This window comes from Aphis gossypii, chromosome 2, assembly GCF_020184175.1.
Source record: "Aphis gossypii isolate Hap1 chromosome 2, ASM2018417v2, whole genome shotgun sequence".
NCBI classification, from domain to species: domain Eukaryota; kingdom Metazoa; phylum Arthropoda; class Insecta; order Hemiptera; family Aphididae; genus Aphis; species Aphis gossypii.
Genome location: NC_065531.1, coordinates 73,951,290 through 73,973,382, shown reverse-complemented (window position 1 = coordinate 73,973,382; position 22,093 = coordinate 73,951,290). Strand labels below are relative to the sequence as shown.

Sequence of the window (22,093 nt, the reverse complement as noted above, 5' to 3'; positions counted from 1 at the left end):
CAAAAATGTACCTACTGATATTTTCTTAAAAAATGAAACCCATGTTGAAAGAAAAGTGTTTACAATAATAATAAGACGTTATAATTATAAAAAAGTTTATTAAACTTTAAAACATACAAAAAACCTATTATTAAATTAAAATGAGTAAAATTGAGTAGGTATTCTGTACATCATAAATACAGGAGTGTACATACTTAACAACAAAAGTTGAAATTTAAAGTTTTTAGTTATGTTAGTTTTGCTCATATTTTTAGTATCAATCAATAATCCTTTAATGGAGTATGTAAAACTTGATATTTCTGCATTAAAAACTATCGTATTACCTAAAACTCTAAATTGTTCTTATTGTTCTTTAATTTTTAAACCATTCATGTCTTAATATATTTAACTTTATTTTACTTGAATTGAAACCACTAAATTTAAAACCAAAATTAATTCAATCTCAATACATTGAGTTTATTGTAAATAAAACACTAGGTAAGAATTAGAAATTAATTATAAACGTATAGATTAATATATTATGTTTCTGTAATGTTTTCAAGCTCCAGTTTACGATTTAATTTCTAATTTTGATCTTTGAACTGTATGAGTAATGGTGGGTTTTAAATATTTAGTTATAAAAGTAGTACAATCAAATAAATGAAAAAGGTCAATGGAAATTCAAATACCTATTTTATTTGATTGAATATAATTAGTAAAATAATGTTAGGTATACCGATTTGAGATGAGATAAGTCTAAACATAATAATAATATAAACACTGGCAAATGTACTACTTAGCTCGCCAAATATGTTACTGTCATTGGTTGGTTGATAATTAGATATACATTTAATTCGAATTATTGTACCATGCTAAAAATAAATAATTAATAAATAAACGAATTTCGCACATGTGGCGGTATTCTTGTTTTAAACTATTGATGTAGGTGATTGCACCGTAAGACTAATACATTTCTATTCATAAAACACATTTTATAAAGTCGATAAACCGGCCGGTAAAGATATTATTATTTCCTACAATTCTCACCGAAAACACGAGTGTTTTTGTTATGAAAAGAAGTTATTATATTCTAATATAGTTATTGTTATCGTAGTGAAGGGTGCGTCTAACGCCAAGCGGCTGACTGGCTTAGCGTGTAATAATAAGCAACAATTCATTGCAATGCGTCTAGTTGCAGAGACAAATTGCAAACATTTTTGACCCCGTTAGTCAGCTGGGGTTCATGGGCCATTAAAATACGCGAAAGTGTCGTGCATGTGTCCCTTATTAACGGTACATTAACCACGGCATAATGCCGGTCACCATCCGTCGTTTGAAAACAGGAAAAAAAATATAATCGTTGATTTTGAATGCATAAATTTGAGTCTTATTCTATTCTATTATTGCGAAAAAAAAAATTGCCCTATTACAAAAACCAGGAACGGTATTAGAGGTCTTTTAATGCGGAAAAATGGTCCGATATTTTTATATTATACACGGTAACAATGAATGTTTCGTTAAGAGGATTAACTGTAACAAAAACGGTGGTTATATGGTTTTGGTTTTCTGAGGTTATCATACCCTTTTGTTCGGGCCGCGTTTAATCCGGCTATACCTGAGTGTACTTATGATTCTGTACCATATAGTGCCGCACACAAACATTGTCTACGTACCTATATATATATATATTTATTTATATTTATTCATAATTATTATTGGTTTTGTTGTATATTGTGTATAATAGGTACAGCGCGGTTGATACAAAACAAAATATTATAATACGCGTTAAACCGGCGACGGGCTGTTTTTTATATACTGGTAAATGCCTACTCAAATTTTTTTAAAAGAAATGTATGAATATTATAATATATAATCGGTCTCTTTTGTAAGAGAAAAAATTTTAATTGTAACTTGAACTGTAATTATTTACAGAGCGCTTACCGCTTGCGTTTGTTTCTTTACTGCAGTATTGGACGTCTTAATAAAAATATTTTAAAATTTCCTATACCATTGCCAGCTGGCTTTACCGAATTCCACTTCAAGAAACACAGACTATGACTTTTAATTAAACCTTATAAACAAAAAAAAAAAAAGTATTAAAATTAACGCCCATTAATTATTAAAACTCCAATTATCAACAAACACAACTCGTATAATTCGTATAGTTTGTATGCTGCGCGATATAGATAAAGCACAATAACAAAGCGCAACATGTTGCGTATAAACATAAAATTATAGAAAAACAGGGACACCGAAGCCGAATTTTTCGGAAACAACGATTTCGGTTTTGTTTTTCTATAAAAAAAACCCTATCCAGTTGTTAAAATTATGTAAAAGAAGACAGGAGATTATAAGCCGTATTTGTGTTAAATTGAAAAATATACTTAAATACTCAGATATACTTTTTCCAGTAGGTACACCGAGCTTAATATGATTAACTACTTATTTTTATTTATGTTCTATATCGTTACGATTGTATTTGGCAATGACAAACTATTCATTACATTGCTCATGAGATTTGACTAATTTATTTAATTAATATTCTAAATTCTACAACAATGAGTAGTAGGTACAAATATTGTAGTTAAATAAATTATATTAAAATACATTTTCCAACGATAATATTTGTGAACAAATTAATATAATATAGATACCTACTTACATAATATGAGTTATTAACAACTAGACATGAACTGTCATTGTATAATGATTATTATCTTTTAGTATAATTCATCAAATTTATCCATGATTTTATTGTAATATTTAAATGTGCATTCTTTTATTACAAATTTTAAATTATCACTTTTTAGTTCACTTAATTTGATGATATAGTTTACATATTAACTTATCATCATAATACAAGGCTTAAAAATAAGAGTTTTAATACTGTATTTTTTTTTAAAATTAATTTTAATAGTTAATTTAGGTTTAGATTATGACTTTTATAAGTAGTGAAGTGGACATGAGATATGAGAAATTTTTATTTTTTTATGTGTGATTTTTCTTCTGCAAAAATTATTTGAAGGTATTTTTTTAAAGGTTCTCTATATCCCCCTATTTTTTTTTGTATATAATAAAATATTATGTGGTACCATAAATAGATTGAAAATTGATAACAGATTGTTCTTTACTGTTCTAGAAAGGTTATTTTTTAAATCGAGTCTTGTAACCTTTTTTTCTTGATACACTGCGCTCCAGCTATGGTAAGGGGTTCTTTCTAACATATATCCCGCCCATATCTTAGTTTTGTAATTAGTTTAAACATAATTATATTTCAAATTAAAATATAATTTGTGACATAATTGAGTGAACACAATTTTGAGGAAAATGTATTTTAAAAATAAATTTGATACTTAATTTGAATTTTAAAGCCATTATTATTATAATTTATCGAAATTATATAAGTATATTAATATTAACGCTAAAACAGTTCTTCAATAATATGTTGGAATTTATTTTTATTTCTTAATTTTAAAGTACAGGAGGTTATTTAACCGTTAAATTCCAAGAAACATATGACTACAACATTTAAATTTAAAAGATCTATGGACATATTTGTTGAATGCATTATTACTGTAACTTGTTTTAAAATTAATCAACCAATACTTAGTTAAAATATGAAAACCGTTTTGTTTTAATTTTATTGAAAACATTTTCTATGCCGTTGAAATAAAAACCTTTTTCTTGAATAATAACCTCTAAAATAGAAACACTTAAATCAAAACAATAATATGTCAAAAATAAATTTCTAGCTGTCGATGTTTCTTTATTAATGTTAATCGTGCCTATGCACGTAAAAGTTAAAACGTTACGAGAAACTTCCATAAATTGAATAACGGCGACAGTCTTACTACATTTTAAAAGTAATACTATTTCAAAGGCACTGAAATAATAGATTACTCACAGAAACGTTTTAAAATGTGGCAGTATTGATCTCAGTGAAACGCTAAAATCTAACACTGGAATAACGCCGCAATGTTATTACACAGACTATGATTGGCCTAGATAGATTATGGCATTCTTGCGTTATGTAGATAAAACAATCTGGTACCCGACTGTACCCTCGACTAAATACGTCCAACTTTTGAGTTATGACGGTATTCTACCGACGGAGTCAAATATGTTTACACATTTTTTAAATAAAAATATATGCGTATACCTATTTTATGTAAAAATTTTGAATTAAAATATTTATAAACATCTGTCCCCGTGTTACCCTTCATTATTTTCAATTTAAGGCGATGTCTATTGATTTGTTCGACAGTTTTCATTTTCCGTTATTGTTAAATATTTGAATTTCATAGGGAAATGTCGATGAAAAAAATATAATATTGTAGAGTAATTATACTATAGAGTTTCGTCTTGTGAGAACCGATGATTTTCTGTGCGGATTTCCATTATATATAGGTATTACGCAATATAGCGACGTGCGGTTTTATATGATTAAATTACATTTACTTGTTAGTCGTTCTTTTTAATTCAAATGTCCGAATATTAAACGAATAAAATTGTATAACAAATGTGATACGAGTAAATGCGTATTATTATTGTTATCATTTTTGTTTTTTAAACTTTTGCCCCCAAATTAAATAGGCCTTGTTATAATATATAGTGTTCGTTATACGATGCAGTGTTTTACGGTAGATATGTATTATCGTTGTCATCTCCTGACTGTTCGTGGTTAATGCGTTTTAATAGTCATAATAATATCATAATGGCAGTGTTGTGACAACGAAACCAACCCAAATTAGAAATGGAATTTATACTGTTTTGAAAAATATGCAATAAATCATGCATGTTTACCACTCTTCCCGCCGTTAGTCGCATTTCCTGGTGCACTGTTATTTTAAATCTGTATACTCCCGAACTTGGATTTACAATATATTATGTGACACTCGTTTGAAAAAAAATGTGTTATTGTAAAATATTGCACGGTGCCCTGCAAAAAAAAAAAAAGTAATAATAATAATTTCACGCGTTACGAATCACACATAGGGGAACATCTGTCGCGGACGCCACCCCTTTCATTTTTCCGAAAAGCGCAACACGAGTTCTGAGGTCTGAAATTGACTCTTGCTAACAGACCATGATTCATATTTTCGTTTGATCGGTTTCATTAATGGCTTTATAAAGAAATAGTTCATATTATTTTTTCGTTTTTAAAGTATATAATATTATACCTACTGTATATTATATATACTATATGTCTATAGGTATACGTTATTTTATTATTTTAAACATGATTAAAAATATGTTCAGCCACATTATAAAAATATAAATAAACGTTAAAAATTAATAATTATACATAAAAGAAATAGATAAATTAATGCGAATTGTGACTACAATGGATTTATTTTTAATAAACGTGTTTTAAATATTACATTAATGAAATATATAAATGTGTGAATTAATGTTGAACAGTTTTATAATGCATGAAATGTATGAATATTATACTTATATTTTTGGTTAAATTTAAACAAATTAATCCTAAAAGTATACATTAGGGTGTTTTTTTTTTGTGAATAAAAAAAAAAAAAACTGTTTTGTAAAACCATTAATTATATCCTATTCTTCTCAAAACTTCAAATACATGAAGTTTAGTTAGGTATTTTGTTACTATTGGATAAAGTTATTTAATACAATTTGAAAAAATAATATGTACACTATTTCATACTACAGTTTTAGTTATGTATTAATAGAGAAATTAGGATATTCAATTAATAATGGATTCTATGATCTATCGTTGTATTGATAAGGGGTTGTAGTTGTTAAATAATTTAAATAACAAATTTAGAATTTAGATTGGTTTGGACATTTGGTAATTGATTAAAAATTAATTTAATTTCGTTACTTAATATTTTAAGTTATCAATTATATAATCCTTAAGCTATACATTATTGAGTTTGATTCTATATAATGTGAATATTGAATTTGTATTTGTTTATTAATACTTCAACAGAGTTCTAATTAATCAAATCAACATTAGTACTTATGTTTAATATATATGTATCTAAATTAACAACTGTAAAATATAAGTATAGGTAAATTAAATTGTTTTGAATAAATGCAAAAATAAAATTTTAATTTTAAAATGTATAGTCTCACATTTTCATTTGTCATTAGTCTCCTTAATGGTTTATTTGCTTAATAATTAGTGATTATAATATATCCAATATTTGAATTATTTTTATACTAACATCAACATATTTATTTATGTGTGTCGACTTGAAATTTAAAAGATTTGGATAATTTAATATATTATCCACCAAAATTGTTTTTGTTCAGTACTCTTTCATAATTTCTTAATTTGTATTTCTGAAATCATATTATATTAGTATGTTTCTAAATTTAAAACGAATAATTGTTGCTGACATAATTATTAATAATGGATATTTTTTCAACCATCGCAATTAATGTATGTTATAAGAAAAAGCATCTTTATGAAATATTAGTTTGAAGAAATGCTTTAAATTTATTTCTTGACATAAACTGATCGGCACCATTCTCCTTTTTACTGCCGGAACGATTAATTTCAAAGCTGTGCAATTCTGTGTGATTTAAAAGAAATTTTTGACAATACATAAAGAAAGATTTTATCCTTTGAGAGTGATGTTCAATTTACAAATCCCAAGTACTATCGATAGATATAATATACTATTATATTAAATGAATGGAAGGGCATTTTAGCTTATTTGTACAAGTAGTGTGGTATAATAAATTAAAGTACAAATAATATGTATTAAATACAAAAAAAAAAAAAAAATATAAAGACATATCATTATTGTCATCTTATCTTTATTCACCCTTTTTGTATTCTCCATTAAGGAGGTTATAGTAATAATGTGTAAACGTAGGTATTTTAAAATTTTAACTGTATAATACTAACAGTCATGTCTCTACTATACTTTATTTGAAAATACGTTAATTACTTTGGCATCAACAATGTGGTTATTGGCTCATAAAATTGCACATATATTATTACACGTAATGTAATATTTCGCAAGTTGGTCGTGCTTGATTCAATAATGTTGCTTATACGAAGGTGATTAACTATATTATACAATCTCCTATTTTGTGAATATCTTATATAGTTTGGATTACGGTAAATTTGATCGTTAGATCTCACTAAGTTTGTAAACAATTGGTTTTACCGTTCGGTAATATTATCAGATCTAAAACAATTTCATATACGCGATGTACAAAATATGAGATGCTATTTGTTTTTTTTTTTTTTTTTTTTAGAAAAATTTAGTTCAACTTATTAATAGAAAACAAAAAATAAATATAATTATAAAAGTATAAAGGTAATGCAATGTCCGTAGAAAATAATATAATATATTGGCTGACAGACCGTTTCCGCTCACAAATATTTTTCATTCACGTAATTCAAATTGTACTCACCGGTTGGCCATTACAATCAACGAATTCATCTCAATGACGAGACACACACGATACCTAATATATAACAAAGTGACTGTTATTCGTTTTGGTTTTTAATGCGTTAAAATTTAATATTATAATTTACGTGTACAACGTTACTACTAAATACTACTACCTTGTAGTTATATAAACTACAAAAAATTGTATCACGGCGTAGCAAACAACTTGAAATATATTCTATATTAGATTCGGAAATATGTGTGGTCTTTGTTTATTTATTGAACTAAATGCAAAACTTTAAAAGTAGATACATAATTCGAAAAAATGCTGCGTTCAAGTTTTATATTAAAACCATTCGTTACAAATACTTATAACATTGGAGATGTTTATTAGCCATTTACAAATGGCGCGGTATTTTCTATTTGTGTGTTTTTACAAATTCACAGATTTTCGTTTTTATTTTCTTTAAAAATTATACTCAGAATTCAAAAAACTTTGATTCTATATAGATGCCAACATTGTTTTAATAAATATATTTGCGATTTTTACTTTAAATAAATGTACGTTGTTTATGGATTTGTTTGAGGTAAGAACTCGAAATATTAAAATAGGTTTCTAATGACTATTATCACTAATATATAATATAAATATACGGTTAAACTGACTAAACTAATATCACGTTTCTTAAAATAGTTAAAAATTAGATTTTAAGATTATTTGAAATTGATGCATTTTTACAATATTTAATAATGAATATTTATGCTGTGTTGTTTGTTAATATCATTTTGAAAACAATTTTATTAAAAAGAATTAATGTTATTGAATTTTTCCTGATAATGGCGCAAAGCCAAATAAAAGCATGAACAAATATCATTTTGTATTTTTTTTTTATATAGATACATAATAATATATTGTAATAATTTATCAAATTGATTTTACAATTTATAGACATGATTTTTTTCTAAGTGTTAGTGCTTATTAAGAATAATTAGAGTAATATTTTGTAAATCAAAATTTAATGTTTATAAAAATACTATATTCTTATTATTTTAATTGATTGAATTTCATATCACTTTGTATTTAATATTACAAAATAAAAATTAACCCTTTTGATAATTATTATTTCTTTGTATTGGAAGTATTGATTGAAGAGGAGTGTCCTAAGTATTTTATTAACAATAACGCTAGAAAATATATGTACTACGTACTTTTGATTATTTAAATAATTATTTAATGTTGAATATTTTAGTGATTTGCGTAAGATTTGAAAATTACTGATAAAAGTCTTAAAATTATGAATATGACTAAATTAACATGATATAAGACTACCTACACCTATATTATTGGAATAAATCTTGTTTTCTCTCTTGTTGTTTGTTACTCTTGAATAATCAACATTGAAATATTTTACCGTATAGTTAATACCTACAATATTCGTTATAACTACTTTGTCATTTATAACCCAGTATTATCTGGAAATTTGATCATTTTTAGGTAGGTATAATTGTTTAAATCAAGTTTTCTCTGAGTTGTTCTATATAAACAATCTTTGCCTTTTATGAATAATAATTAGTGCATGTTTTTTTGATGTGCAGTGAAAACATATTTGAAACGTTTTAAGCTAGTGGATGAAATTAAGTAGTATAATTTATATCACTAAAAATAATAGGAAATAAATAAGTTACTAGGAAATTAATTTTTCATTTCAAAATCAAATTTTTCGTCATAACAATATTTTTAATGTGACATTTTATTATTTTAATAATTTATAGTTATTTTTTGATTGAATTAACTCGACTAGTATGTTTTATTTAACGAATTAATTGTATTAGTATTAGAAACGTATAATGTAGATAACTTTATAATAAACACTATTATAGCGTATTGTTTTGAATGATAAAATAATAAAATGGTGTTATAATATAATAGTTTTATTTATTTATTTATTTTTATGTGTTTCTGTAGATACTTTAATTGTTCATCATATAAATATTTTTCTATTTATAAATATTTTAAACTTGCTTGGTTTTTTTTTTTATTCATATATTTTTCTTCAAAGCTAAAAAGATTTAAATTTTAGTTTCAATTTCATCATCAAAAGTCGTCCTAACAGAATTTAAAAATATCGAAGATTAATAGTCAATAAACTTTGTTTATAAGTGCTTGAAGTTAAAATATCGACGTGATTTTAAAAAATGTACTTGCAGTTTAATACAAATAAACTATAAAATATTGTTAGAAGTAGAGGTTAACATATTATTTCCGGTCAGAATCACTTGTCATATTTAATGGTTTTTTATTGAATTCAAATATAACTCATCCGTTTTAGTGACTTACACAATTACACGGTAAAGTTTAAATTATGACACAACGGAGTGACTTCTACAGTCTTTACTATTTCACGTATGTAAATATGTAGATTGTATATTCATAAGAAATGCCAACATTTGTTTTCCAAGTATTATTAAACATTAAAAACTGGAATAACAGGTATAGAATTGGCGATCTCAGTTGTATTAAAATGATTGCTTAAACGCATTCACGTGCCAAAAGTTTAATGATAAAAAGATAAAAACACATTTTTTCACGTTTTCACATCTCTTGGTGGCGAATACACATTAAACGATTACTGCAGTTAATTCTTAGATCGTGACAGTTGTGTAAGGATAAAGAATTTGTGAAAAAAAAAATTGGTTTACTTTATTTTAATGTGTTACAACTTGCAATATCTAAAATTGTGTCTGTAGTTTAATAATTTATTTTTTATTCATTTTACAGTTTTAACTACTAAGGGTATTCGTTTATAAAAATAAATACGTACAGTTGTTTAACATTTTAATAATTTATTTTATGAAAGGTAACATTTATTTTTAACCATTATATATTTTGTAAATAAGTTAAATTATTCATAAACTTTGGTTCTATTGTTAGGTATACATATATAATTAATTTAAAATAAAAAAAAATATCGTTTTATTTTTGGGTTGAAGTTGTTTAAGGTATGACATTTTGATACATGGTTATTTTTTGTACCATGTTCAAGAATCATGGCTTAATATAATATATTGTATTCGATACAATTTTCCAAATTATTTGGTGTTGTCAGTAGGTAATCGTAACTTATTTTATGTGCTTTTTATACATATGAAAATAAGATTTATAAAACACTTTGTCAAACTACATTCAATCAGTTTTCCAAATGTACTGTTATTAATCATAGGTTATAAATGTTTATCAATAATAATAAAATACTAGCAATAAACGAAACTATACTATTAGACGTGTGCTAATCAATTAATTTCAACTGTGTTACTGTATTATATGTATCTGTGCCTGTAAAAAAAATGGTTTATTTCTTTGCAATATTTATATTATAAATGTGTATTCATTATACTGATTTAATAAGTTATCCAATATTGTAAGAACTCAAAAATAAATTTATATATATAAATTAGAAATTAAGTTAGAAATTTCACTTAAAATCTTATTAGATATTTTGTACAAATATGAAATATTCTCATTATTCTCATTCGTGGATGTGAATTAAACATTTCCGTTGTCATTAACATATTTTTTTATTCACATTTATTTCTATAGCGTGCCTGCAAGAAAAACAAAATATTACAATAAATTAGTGAACGATATTTTAAACATGATCATTGTGAATAAGCATTTTGGAATTCCATTCACTAAATACTATTCAAAGACGCTTGAGCTGCGTTTATTGCAATTAATTTCACGGAATTGGTCATTATAATTGACAAATATTATTTGTATTGTTTATTTCTGTGTTTTTACTTTAAGTTCGTTTAAACATGGTTTCATACAATATATTAAAATTATCTGATTAAAAAACTTACTGGTGTTACAATACCTACTTACTATTGTTTACATTGTTCCCTGGTAGGTATACAATTAAAAGTTGTCTAACTCTCTTACGGTGTATTGATGGTGACAGGTGGTTTCTACCAAACGTGGGAACATGAAATGATTTAGATATCAATAATATTAGACAAGACACTTAGTTATGTCGAGCATAATTTAACGTATATTGAAATAAAATGTTATTATGATGTATATTATACTTCACCGATGACCTAGCTAAGCAATACACGGAACAAGCGATGAAACGAGACTATAATATACTTCGACACACGAATATGTAGCGGGCCGAAAGTTAACATAATTATACATTTTAAGTAATTAAAAAATAGTTAAATTTGTACGGTAGGATTCCATGATAATATAGAATGAAAGCACGATGACGCATATATCTAGCCGTCTATTATATTCATATATAATATACATAAATGTATACGTGCATAATAATAGTCAAATATAAATTCTGTAATACTGTATAACAACACCATTACAACATCGTCATTATTAATTATTATTAAAATATTCAAATAAAACGCAATATATTCATTAAATTGGTAGATTTAAGGAAATAAATTTGATATTCAATACTTAGAACTTAATTTGTATATAATAATAATTTGTATAGTTGAACAAGAAAATAAAATACTCTTGAGATATGAAACGGGAATTAATTTATTTTGTGTTTTTAATAATTTAAATTAATAATTATATTAAATTATTCAGTCAAGTTCAAAACGCAATATTGTATTACATCATAATACCATGGACGAGTAAAAAATAAATTCAACTTTAAATAAAATAGTAATTTACTAGTTTAATTTTCCGTTCGAGTAGTATAATAATACATTTTCAATTATTCCAGTCTTTGATTGTATTTGATTAAAATATTTTATTGTGCCTATTATGATTCGAGTACTAAAAAATTCGAATAAGTAAACACTAAATATCAATAATGTTTTAAAATATTTTTTCCTGAAAAACAAATACCTACTTACTTTTATTTTTTTGAAACACGTAGTTTTTAACTCGGTACAGCATTTAGAATTTAACAGCTTAATTTAATGTTCATAGCATTTTAATAAGTAGTTCTTACAGTTGAAACAAATTCATTATTTTTAATCTCGAAAATAGTTTTATTTTTATTGCTATGGTAAACAAAAGGTTTTTTTATTTATTAGTTTAAAGCACTTTGGTTTAAAATAGAATACGTTGTTTATAAAATTAATTCTTTGTGATTTACCAATGAATAACCAACTGCAGCATAAGGATTAATAATTTATGTTAATGATTTATCTATAATCTTTATATTATTATTATATTTTTTTTTTCATATAAAAATATGTTTATTACAATATCATTTAAAAATATTTAATAATATAGTGAAAAGTAATAAATTGAGTTTATAATTTGATATATTTGTTTACTTATTATTAATTTTAAAAAGAATGTTTTTAATTACTGCTGTAATTATAATAATAAATATAGTTTGTTTTTATTTTGGAATGTACATTTTCTAACTAGGTTTATTAATTAAAAAAAAAAAAAATAATAATAAAATCTAATAACAATACGATTTTAAATGTATTAAAATAAGTTTTAAGTATTATTTGGTGGAATAAATGAATGCTCGACCCAATAGCGATAACATAGCATTAATCTTTAGTCCACATTTCTGGACGATTGTTCTTAGATATAGGCAACAAACTGAAAATTCTAGTGACCTTGCAGTACGTAATCTTTATTAATGTTAAGTTTGTAAGACTTAAATGGCGAATAATCAACATATTATAATAGTCTTTGAGTTATTATATAAAAAAAAAAATAACAAATGTATTTTATGTTTGAAAAAGGTAAACTGCCATGTTTAAGACTTGGTGCAAAATAAAAATATATTAAGTTCGACTGATAAGTAGTTTGTGTTTTATCTACACTTGGTACCTATGTTTGTTAAGTCCAAATATGGCGAAATTTGTACTTTTATACAGATTAAAGAGATCGGAGCAATAGCATACATACAAGTATAGTCTTAGAAATATATCAAATATAAGTTTACGGCAAAAATGCATTGTCCACAGTACGTAAATTACAATAAAATATCAATTATAGTGGTAAGTGGGTACCCTCGTAACGCCATCAGTCGAGTTTGCGGAGAACTTCACTTGTCACGCTAAATCTATCTTCAAAATATCATTGTCGCTTTTACTGGTTTATCTCAATATTTAATATGTTTATATTCTCATATAAAAATTTTCTAAGTCTCAACTATTACCAAACGATTAGTATTTAATATTTTTTCAATCATTATGTTCATTGATGATAGTAATAATATTCTCTATTTTGAAATTAACTTAAAAATGTCTACATTGTGTGTATTTTAAATTAATTTTAAATATTCCACCTGTTGTTGGTTTATTAGATATCACATTAGCACAACTTTACTACTAGAGACGAGATTTATATGCACAAAAAATCCTTAAAATATGCTTTTAAATACGCTGTAATATGCTACAAAATATGCACTTAAAATCGAATCGAAGACATTTTTTTTAAAGTTATGTAAAAATAAGAATTAAAATAGGTATAAAACGGTTTTGACCGTCTTACGCTTTAACTCTATTATATGAACAACGAATTTATCTATATTAATATAAGATATATATGTTGCATATAAGTATGTAATTTTATCTTTGGCAATAACGATCATTCGTAATTTTATCAATATGTGGCTGTGTACGTGAAAATACAACAAAAAACAAATATAATTTGGGCATAGATGTACTATAAAACTACAAATATGCATTTCATGGGTAAAAATTGAAACATACAAAATTTGCAAAATATGTAATAAATTATTATAATATTAATTGCGTTTTGTGTAAATGATACCTGCTACTTATGTTTAAATTTTTTTTGTTCCTAAACTGTTTTCTAAATCTTCAATGATTATCAGATGATTTACATTCAACTGATACATTTTATGTACATCTACTTACTTATGTACCTAATTCTTTAAAAGTCGTTTTATTACTATTATCCTGTGGATGTAATATACTGTAATTAATATTAGTCTTTCCTCATAATCTATATTAGTCAAACTATTTTGAATACCAAAATAATTCTATCAATTAAATAATAATAAGTAGATAGGTAAATAGTTTTTAACATACTATTGTATTATAATAAAAAACGTTTAAATGTATTTAGTTATTATTATGTAAATTTTCTTTGTTAAACACCTCTGTTTAATTATAATATTTGTCTATTGATAATAACATAAATGTTTAAAGCAAAATTGTATATAAATATATAATAAATAAAAACTTTTGAACTTTAAATCTTAAGTTTTTAAAACTAAACTAAATATAATTTTAACCTTGCATATTTATATATTACATTTCAACTAAATGAATATACAGATTTTTTTTTAATAGGTAGTGAATGATTGTTTTAATTTCTGATTTATGAAACTTTGTTTTATTGTATAGCACTGGATTGAATTTTGTCCTGTTAATGGAATCACAGTATAATTTAACCACTGTTTTATTTTTATATTTTGATACTAGGATATCCGGAAGGTATGGAACGAAAAAAAACCTTAATGGCAACAGGATGGTATAGTTACTTGCTAAGTTGTCTTTATACTCTTTTCGAAAACTTTTATAATAACAGAAATATTACAAAAAAAAAAAAAAATACTGTGTTAAAAGTTAGTTTTTGTTTAATTAAATAATTAACCATTATTCTCTAAACTTAGATTTTAAATACCTATACAGTATACGCATACACAATTTATAAATGTGCCTAATTGTAAGTGGTACTTTTTTTAAAACTAGTAATTATATAATTACCATATTATTTTGTGGTTAATTTATGTTTAAATAGATTCAGAGTGATTATTGTATTAGTTTTGCAATAATGTGTTTTTTTTTTTATTATTTATTAATTATCATGATTTGAATTTTAATACTTAAAATGGTTTCTGATAGAAAACATTCCTAGTTGGTCATTAGTAGAAAATTTTCTATACTTTTTAATGTAGACAAAACTATCTAACGAAAAAATAAATTACGGAAGAACAAAAATAAAATATTTACGAACCATTAGATTAAGATAGAATTGATTTTATTTTTCGTGTTAATTTAAAAAGGAATAACAAAATACAAAAATAAATAATAATATTAATATTATTTTTGATAATATTCATCAAATATTTTCATTAGTTTTTTTCTAGATATAATGTAATATTCAAAATATTTTGGTATTTTTTAGAGTCAGCTACAGATAATTTAATATTTTTCTAGTTTCTTAAAAGTTGTTCTTATTGTAATTAAAATAAATGATTTAAATTTAATGAAATTTTAATAATTTTACATATTATTTGTAATTAATAATTAATCAGATATTTAATTTTAATAACAAAGGCATAAACATTGAATAAATGTTATTTATACTAAATTATTCTTACAGCATTCTGAAAATATCAAAAAATATGAACAGTCATTTAAAGTTTTAATTTTGACAAAATTGGATATTTTAACGATATATAATAGTGAATCGTAGCTTTTTGATATGATTCGAAAATTTAAACCATAGGAATTTTAAATTTTTGACTATTTACGATGATGTATATTATTATTATTTTCAATACATAATGAAGTTTTTAAAACGATTATATTAGTTTTTGGCTATTTAGGTTTTTTTATTAAGAATCTACTACCATATTTAATAAGAATATTAAGGATTTGAGAAGTAAATAAAATTAAAACTAAAAGGGTGAAAGTAATAGTTTATAATATTGAAGAAAATATAGTAAAATCTAAAAAATTTTAATTTTTTTTTACTAAAATACACATATTATAGTTATTTATATAATATTTTCATAGTGAAATAATTTCTATGACGTAATATTACAAACCAGTCACAATTATTCACTACAATGTATTAATTATGACATTATAATTGAAATAATAAAATTAGTTTAGATATCATAGAGCAATTTGCTATCTTTTGCCATGTGTTTAATAAATTAATTGATATGTGGGTGGGTCCACAGGAGTGAGGCACAGTATGGAGATCAGTTTTGATTAAATTATTCAAGCCATACAAATTTTTCGTATCGTTTATATTTATTTTAAAAATGTTATGTTTATAGATTGTTTATCCAATAATAAATGTGTAAAAGAAAAAATAAGTCAAGTCAAAGGACTCAAAAGACAAATCTCGAATCTCCCTGACTCCTGAAACCTTTCTACACTTTTATACGCAGATCATTGCAGTCGCATCTGTTTTACGCTTTATTTTTGTTTTGATTAGTGTCGATCGTATTTTGCCAGCTATTGTAGAGATTATGATATGAATTTATCACATTATATTACACTTATTATTGCTTATACAGGGTTTTCTACTTCAACATTCCTAATTATCTAAATAATAAAATATTGAGTATATAAAAAAAATAACTGTAGTTGCCTATTTCACTTATTTTCTGTAAATTATTTTTGCTTTGTTCATTGTTATTACTTCATTATTTTTATAGATACTCCTATTTAAACCGTTCAATATTTTTTGTACTATAATACAGTGCTTCTCAACCTTTTTTGTTATAGGGCCCCCTAAATTTAATGTAAAATTGTCAAGGCACTCCCTCAATCAAAATCATTAATTATTTTTTATTAATGATATACTAAATTTACATTCACTGTTTCACACAAATAAATTATTAAAATGTAAAATAACTAAATAATCGAAAATATTTTAAATGAAATAAATATTTCAAGGCCCCTTAGGGGGCCGCGGTCCCCAGGTCGAGAAGCACTACTATAATACACACATTTACCCTTGGTCATTAGAATATTAGGTATAGGTAATTTAAACACAACATAGCACTATTATTAACAGTACATCTTAAAATAATTTAATATTTGTATTTTATTAGGAAAATTTGGGTTAGCATAAAATGATTACACATGGAATATTATGGTACATACATTTATCCTTATTCATTAGAATATTATGGGTATTTTAAACACAATATAGAACTATCGCTATCAAACAACAGTAGATTTTAAAATAATCATTAATGAAATTTAATATTTGTATTTTATTAGGAAATTCAGTTTAGCATAAAATGATTGCTCGTGGTATATTATGGTACTCAAAGGACATACTATTATATTTAAATGTTTCACGTTTCATTGACTTTAAATTAACTATTATTTAATTTGTAATGAGAACATTTTTTTTTTCTAATTCTGATAGATGTATTAAAATTATAAAATGTTTATTTGACTTTAAATTAATATATATGTATGTACATGCACTTGAGTATATATTGTATTGTTTTAAATAATATGATTCATGTGTTTCATGTGTGATAGGTATATGTAGTATACCTTACTCATTATCAGTACTCAGAAAACAATTTGTTTTGAAGTTTATTTGCATGTATATATATTTTTTAGATTTCAAACAGAAGCAAGAAAGTTAGTTGTTTAATAATTATGTTTTTTTTGTGGGGGGGGGGAGAGTGAACGTTTTTGAAGTAGGAAAATACTCTAAAAGTTTCTAACAGCATGTCTATCAATTAAAAATTAACATGAATAGTATTTTTCGGGTTACACAAAATTGCTAATAGTTCACGAAAAAAAATATATTAAGTGCTGTAGAAAAATAAAGGTGAAATGTTTGGTATTTTGACATAAAATCATTAATTGTAATAATAGTTTAAAAATCACTTTTCAAAGTGAAAACGTCATTCGGTTATTGTTCAATTCGAATAGACAGTAAAATATATAGCTGATTGCAGAGTATTATTAATTTAGAAGTTTATCAATAAATTGAATAATTCATTCATTTTTATGAACTCTATACCTACGTATGACATACTTTTGAATATTTTTACCATACTATTGTACATGCACTAGTAAAGAATTTTAATTGTATGTTGAAAAAATAATTAATTAAAAAATTAAAAATTAATAAGTAGTTTTAGTTGTTCTTTTAAATATAATATTATTTATATTTATTTAAAACTAAAACCAAAATTAGAATTATTTTTCTTAAAAAAGATTTATGATTTCAAAAATATGTCGAATTACATAAAGACACATATTATATTAATCAACTTAAACATACATCTGCTTACTTAAACTTATTCATATCAACAACATATTTCTTTACTTAATTTTATAATATATAATAAGAAAAAAAAGATATAATTATGCTTAATTTTTTTTCATAATGTATTTTTGATTTTAGATATTTGTATAATATTTTCGTGAAGATAAGTAAAAAATTAAACCGGAGCTGATATTGCCTAAAGTTTCTCAGCTGGGTGAGTGTGTATTTAATTAATTATAATTGAATCTGATTGTCATCATCAGAAATAAGGACATTTTGATATATACACACATATTTAGTTCTATATAGGTAGATAATAAAAATTGTATAAACATTTTAAGTTATCCTTTCAATTTCAAATATACTGTATTTGTTACATAACTTTTTAGTATTTTAAAATTGCTTATTTAAGAAAAAAAAACGTTGCATTGAAATCAATAGCTTCGTTTAACATTACAGAATAAATAAACTGTATTATGTTTCCATCAAACTTGTATTATTGAATTTTATACTATGCCATTACAGGAAGTATAACAAAAAGATGATGCATGCTAAATATTTTTTTTTTTATCACAAATTGGTCGTGAAAATATTGAGACCTCATTGTTAATTTTATTGTTTTCAGTAATTTATCACGATATATGGTTTACGAGGTAACAAATGATATAGAAATGGCGATTTTATTGTTGACTATTGTAAATTTTTTACGACTTATGCATCTGCGTACAAAATACAAAGGTCAAGATTTTACATTACCAAGAAACTCTGAAACTACAAACTTAAAATATTTGTTTCTGTAGGCAATTTGTTTTCTCTGCATCCTCGACCATTAAAATAATCGATTTAGTAGTACCACCTAGCTGTTTCTCAATATTTATTAAACTGTTGAAAAATTTTATCTCTTATTCAATATGAAATTTCAATTTATTTTCAATATTTCTCATTTATCTGTTTATATTATTAGACTCAGTAATTTTCAAAAATAATCATTTAAGATGTAATTTTGTTAATATTTATCATTTTTTAAATTATTTATAATATTAAAAGTTGACTTCAAAAAAATGAATTCAATTTTTTTTTATTTAGGGTTAATAAGATACATAATCTTCAGTAAATTTTACCCATCCTTAATTAAACTTCAATCACAAAATCGTAAACTTAAATAAACGTCGTAGAAAATTATGAAAAATTTATTTTTTGGGTCTTCTAAATGACTTACAGGAAATTATTTTCTTAACAAGAAAATTATTTTATAACTACCTTTAGAGCAAAATGTAAGCATAAATATAATAAAAAACTGTGTTGTTAATAAATTTTTATGAGAGTGATGTACGTCCAATGTCCATATTAAATATTTATAACAATTTGAAATTACTTAATAATTGAATAATATTTTACATAATTTGTTAATTTTTCTTCATATTATATTTAACACAAAAAGTGAGTAGAATACTGTGACAATATACTTGGCACTCATCTCTTTTTGATCAGCTCTTCATTCGATACAGTGTAGTGGAATTTGATTTAATATAATATGGTATTCAAAAATAAATTTTAATCGGGACTCCATTGTAATTGATATTTTTTCAATATTTTTCGACAAAAAAACAAATAATAAAAAAAAAATATCATCTAGACTCGATTTCAAATCTATACAAAGATATTACACTGAACTACAATTATTATTTATTACTAAAAAAATAAAATTCCCGTTAAATTAAAAAATAATATATATATATATATAAATATATATGTGTGTGTGTTTATGTGTTTGTATGTTTGTATATACATAATGAAAATATTGTTTATTAGATAAATTTAATAAATATAAAATATATTTTTGTCTCCGTTCATCGATATTCAAGACGAATTCATTCAAATGTTTTGGTTCATACATTTTTTTTTTTTTAATAGTTCAAAATGACATGCAATATACATTTTCGCCTTTTGGAATTAGTGACAAGGTCGGTAGTCAATACAAAATTATATCATACACACGAATTATAATTCATATAATATACATAATCAATTTAGATTGAAAAACGTAATATATGATATAAATTATTGAAATAATCTTATAACTTCATTTCGAAATATTTGATATGTATCAAGTAATTGGATTATTGTTTTCTAAAAAAATTATCATATTTTGGTATCGTTTTAGGGTTTTTGGTGTTTGTCTACTATGAATAATTCTAATATCTACCTCATAATAGTTTGAAAATATGTGTATAATATGATTTTTATATCAAATTATAAATGGGCTGTAGAATAGATTATATTAGAATAAATGACATGCAACTGTTTTAAATGTACATTTAACACGAAATATTTTGTACAAAAATCAATTTTAGTACATAGTCTATACCTAGTTATTTTTGTGGTTATTATTTGGTCTTTAACGCAAGTCAATGTTCTCTTCTAAAATTTAATTTTAATTGTTTATTGGTTACTTAGCATTTGTATACCTACTATTAGTTTGATTGTAATATTATTATGCCTACTATGTAATAATATATACAGAGTGTTTCGTGTAGATTTCCCAAAAAAACGGAGAATATCATAATTTTATTTTTTTATATGATTCATAAATGCAAGAGCTACAACAAGTATTTAAACATTTTAATTAAGTTAAATGTTTTGATAAAAAAGTTGAGAAAATAGTTTATATTATTTAATTATTTTCAAAAACTTTAATATAGCTATTTTGTAGAATTTATTCATCAGAAAATTTGACTTTTCAATATTTTATTTTCATAAATATCGTGGTTTTTGACATATTTTTAGTTTCGAGGAAAATCGGGAATTATTTAATATCACAGTGGCAATGGTATCAAACAAGTGGCGAGCGGATTTTTAATGATCATTAATGATATCAAACGGTATACTTTGTAATGTAGTTCTCAAAACCAAAAAAAAAAAAAATATTAAAAATCACGTTGGTAATGAAAATAAAATTTTGGAACGTAAACATTTTTAGAAAAATATACTCTATAAAATGGCAATATTCAATTTTTTTTAAAAATAATTAAATAAAAAATTATTTTCTTAACTTTTTCTCCAAAACATTAAATTAAATTAAAGTATGAAATACTTGTAATCTTTGTCTCTGTGAGTCTTATGAAAAAAATAACATAATTATGATGTATCCATTATTTCAGGAGATATCACAATGGGTAAATTCTTACGGGACACGCTGTTATATACGAGCATTATAGTGGCATGTAAATCGATTATAGCGAAATTTGAATATTTCAACTTTAGGTATCTTGCACTACGTTAACCGTGCAAATTTTTTTGACCATTTTTAAACAGCATTATTTAAAAACTATTTTTTTTTTTGGGTGTTGTTTTTTATATTCTTTAAAGTTTCTACTGATTTTCTAATATTTTTTTGTAAAATGTATTATTATTCGTTTTAATGATCAGGATCATAGATGTATGAATTGTTTTTTGCGAAGCTACACCACGAGAGCAAGAAACATAGCAGTTATCTTTGTGCACTTTGTTTCCCATTAAAATTACGCCTTAAGTGGTTCAAGTTTTGTTCAATTCGTTATTTATACTCGTCGATGACACGACGTTCCTTTAATATACTTATGTGTGTATTTAAATTAAATTTATAACTTGATTGTTAATTAGCTTATAGAATCAGAGATGGGCTAAAAAGTTAAAACCATCTCTGATCGAACAAACACACGATGCTACATCGTTGTATAATGGTTTTTGTGTA

General features: G+C 24.1%; 1 protein-coding gene and 1 long non-coding RNA gene across 5 annotated transcripts in view; one reads left to right on the top strand and one right to left on the bottom strand.

Moving 5' to 3' along the window:
• LOC114121228 (connectin-like) overlaps positions 1 to 22,093 on the top strand; it is a 236,953-nt gene that overhangs the window by 5,642 nt on the left and 209,218 nt on the right. For 2 of the 4 annotated variants that reach the window (XM_050202228.1, XM_050202230.1), the window contains one exon: positions 18,499 to 18,574. The exons of 1 other annotated variant lie outside the window; for it this stretch is intronic. The gene's annotated coding sequence lies outside the window, so the exon portion shown is untranslated. Of the gene's footprint in view, positions 1 to 10,008; positions 10,217 to 18,498; positions 18,575 to 22,093 lie in introns of those variants that run through there. One more of the 4 variants, XM_050202229.1, reaches the window with a different exon arrangement.
• On the bottom strand, positions 10,846 to 12,370 carry LOC126550496 (uncharacterized). The gene is made up of 4 exons (XR_007604624.1): positions 12,237 to 12,370; positions 12,052 to 12,156; positions 11,242 to 11,324; positions 10,846 to 10,961 (listed from the first exon to the last, which is right to left on the bottom strand). It is a non-coding gene; the product is annotated as an uncharacterized LOC126550496 (long non-coding RNA).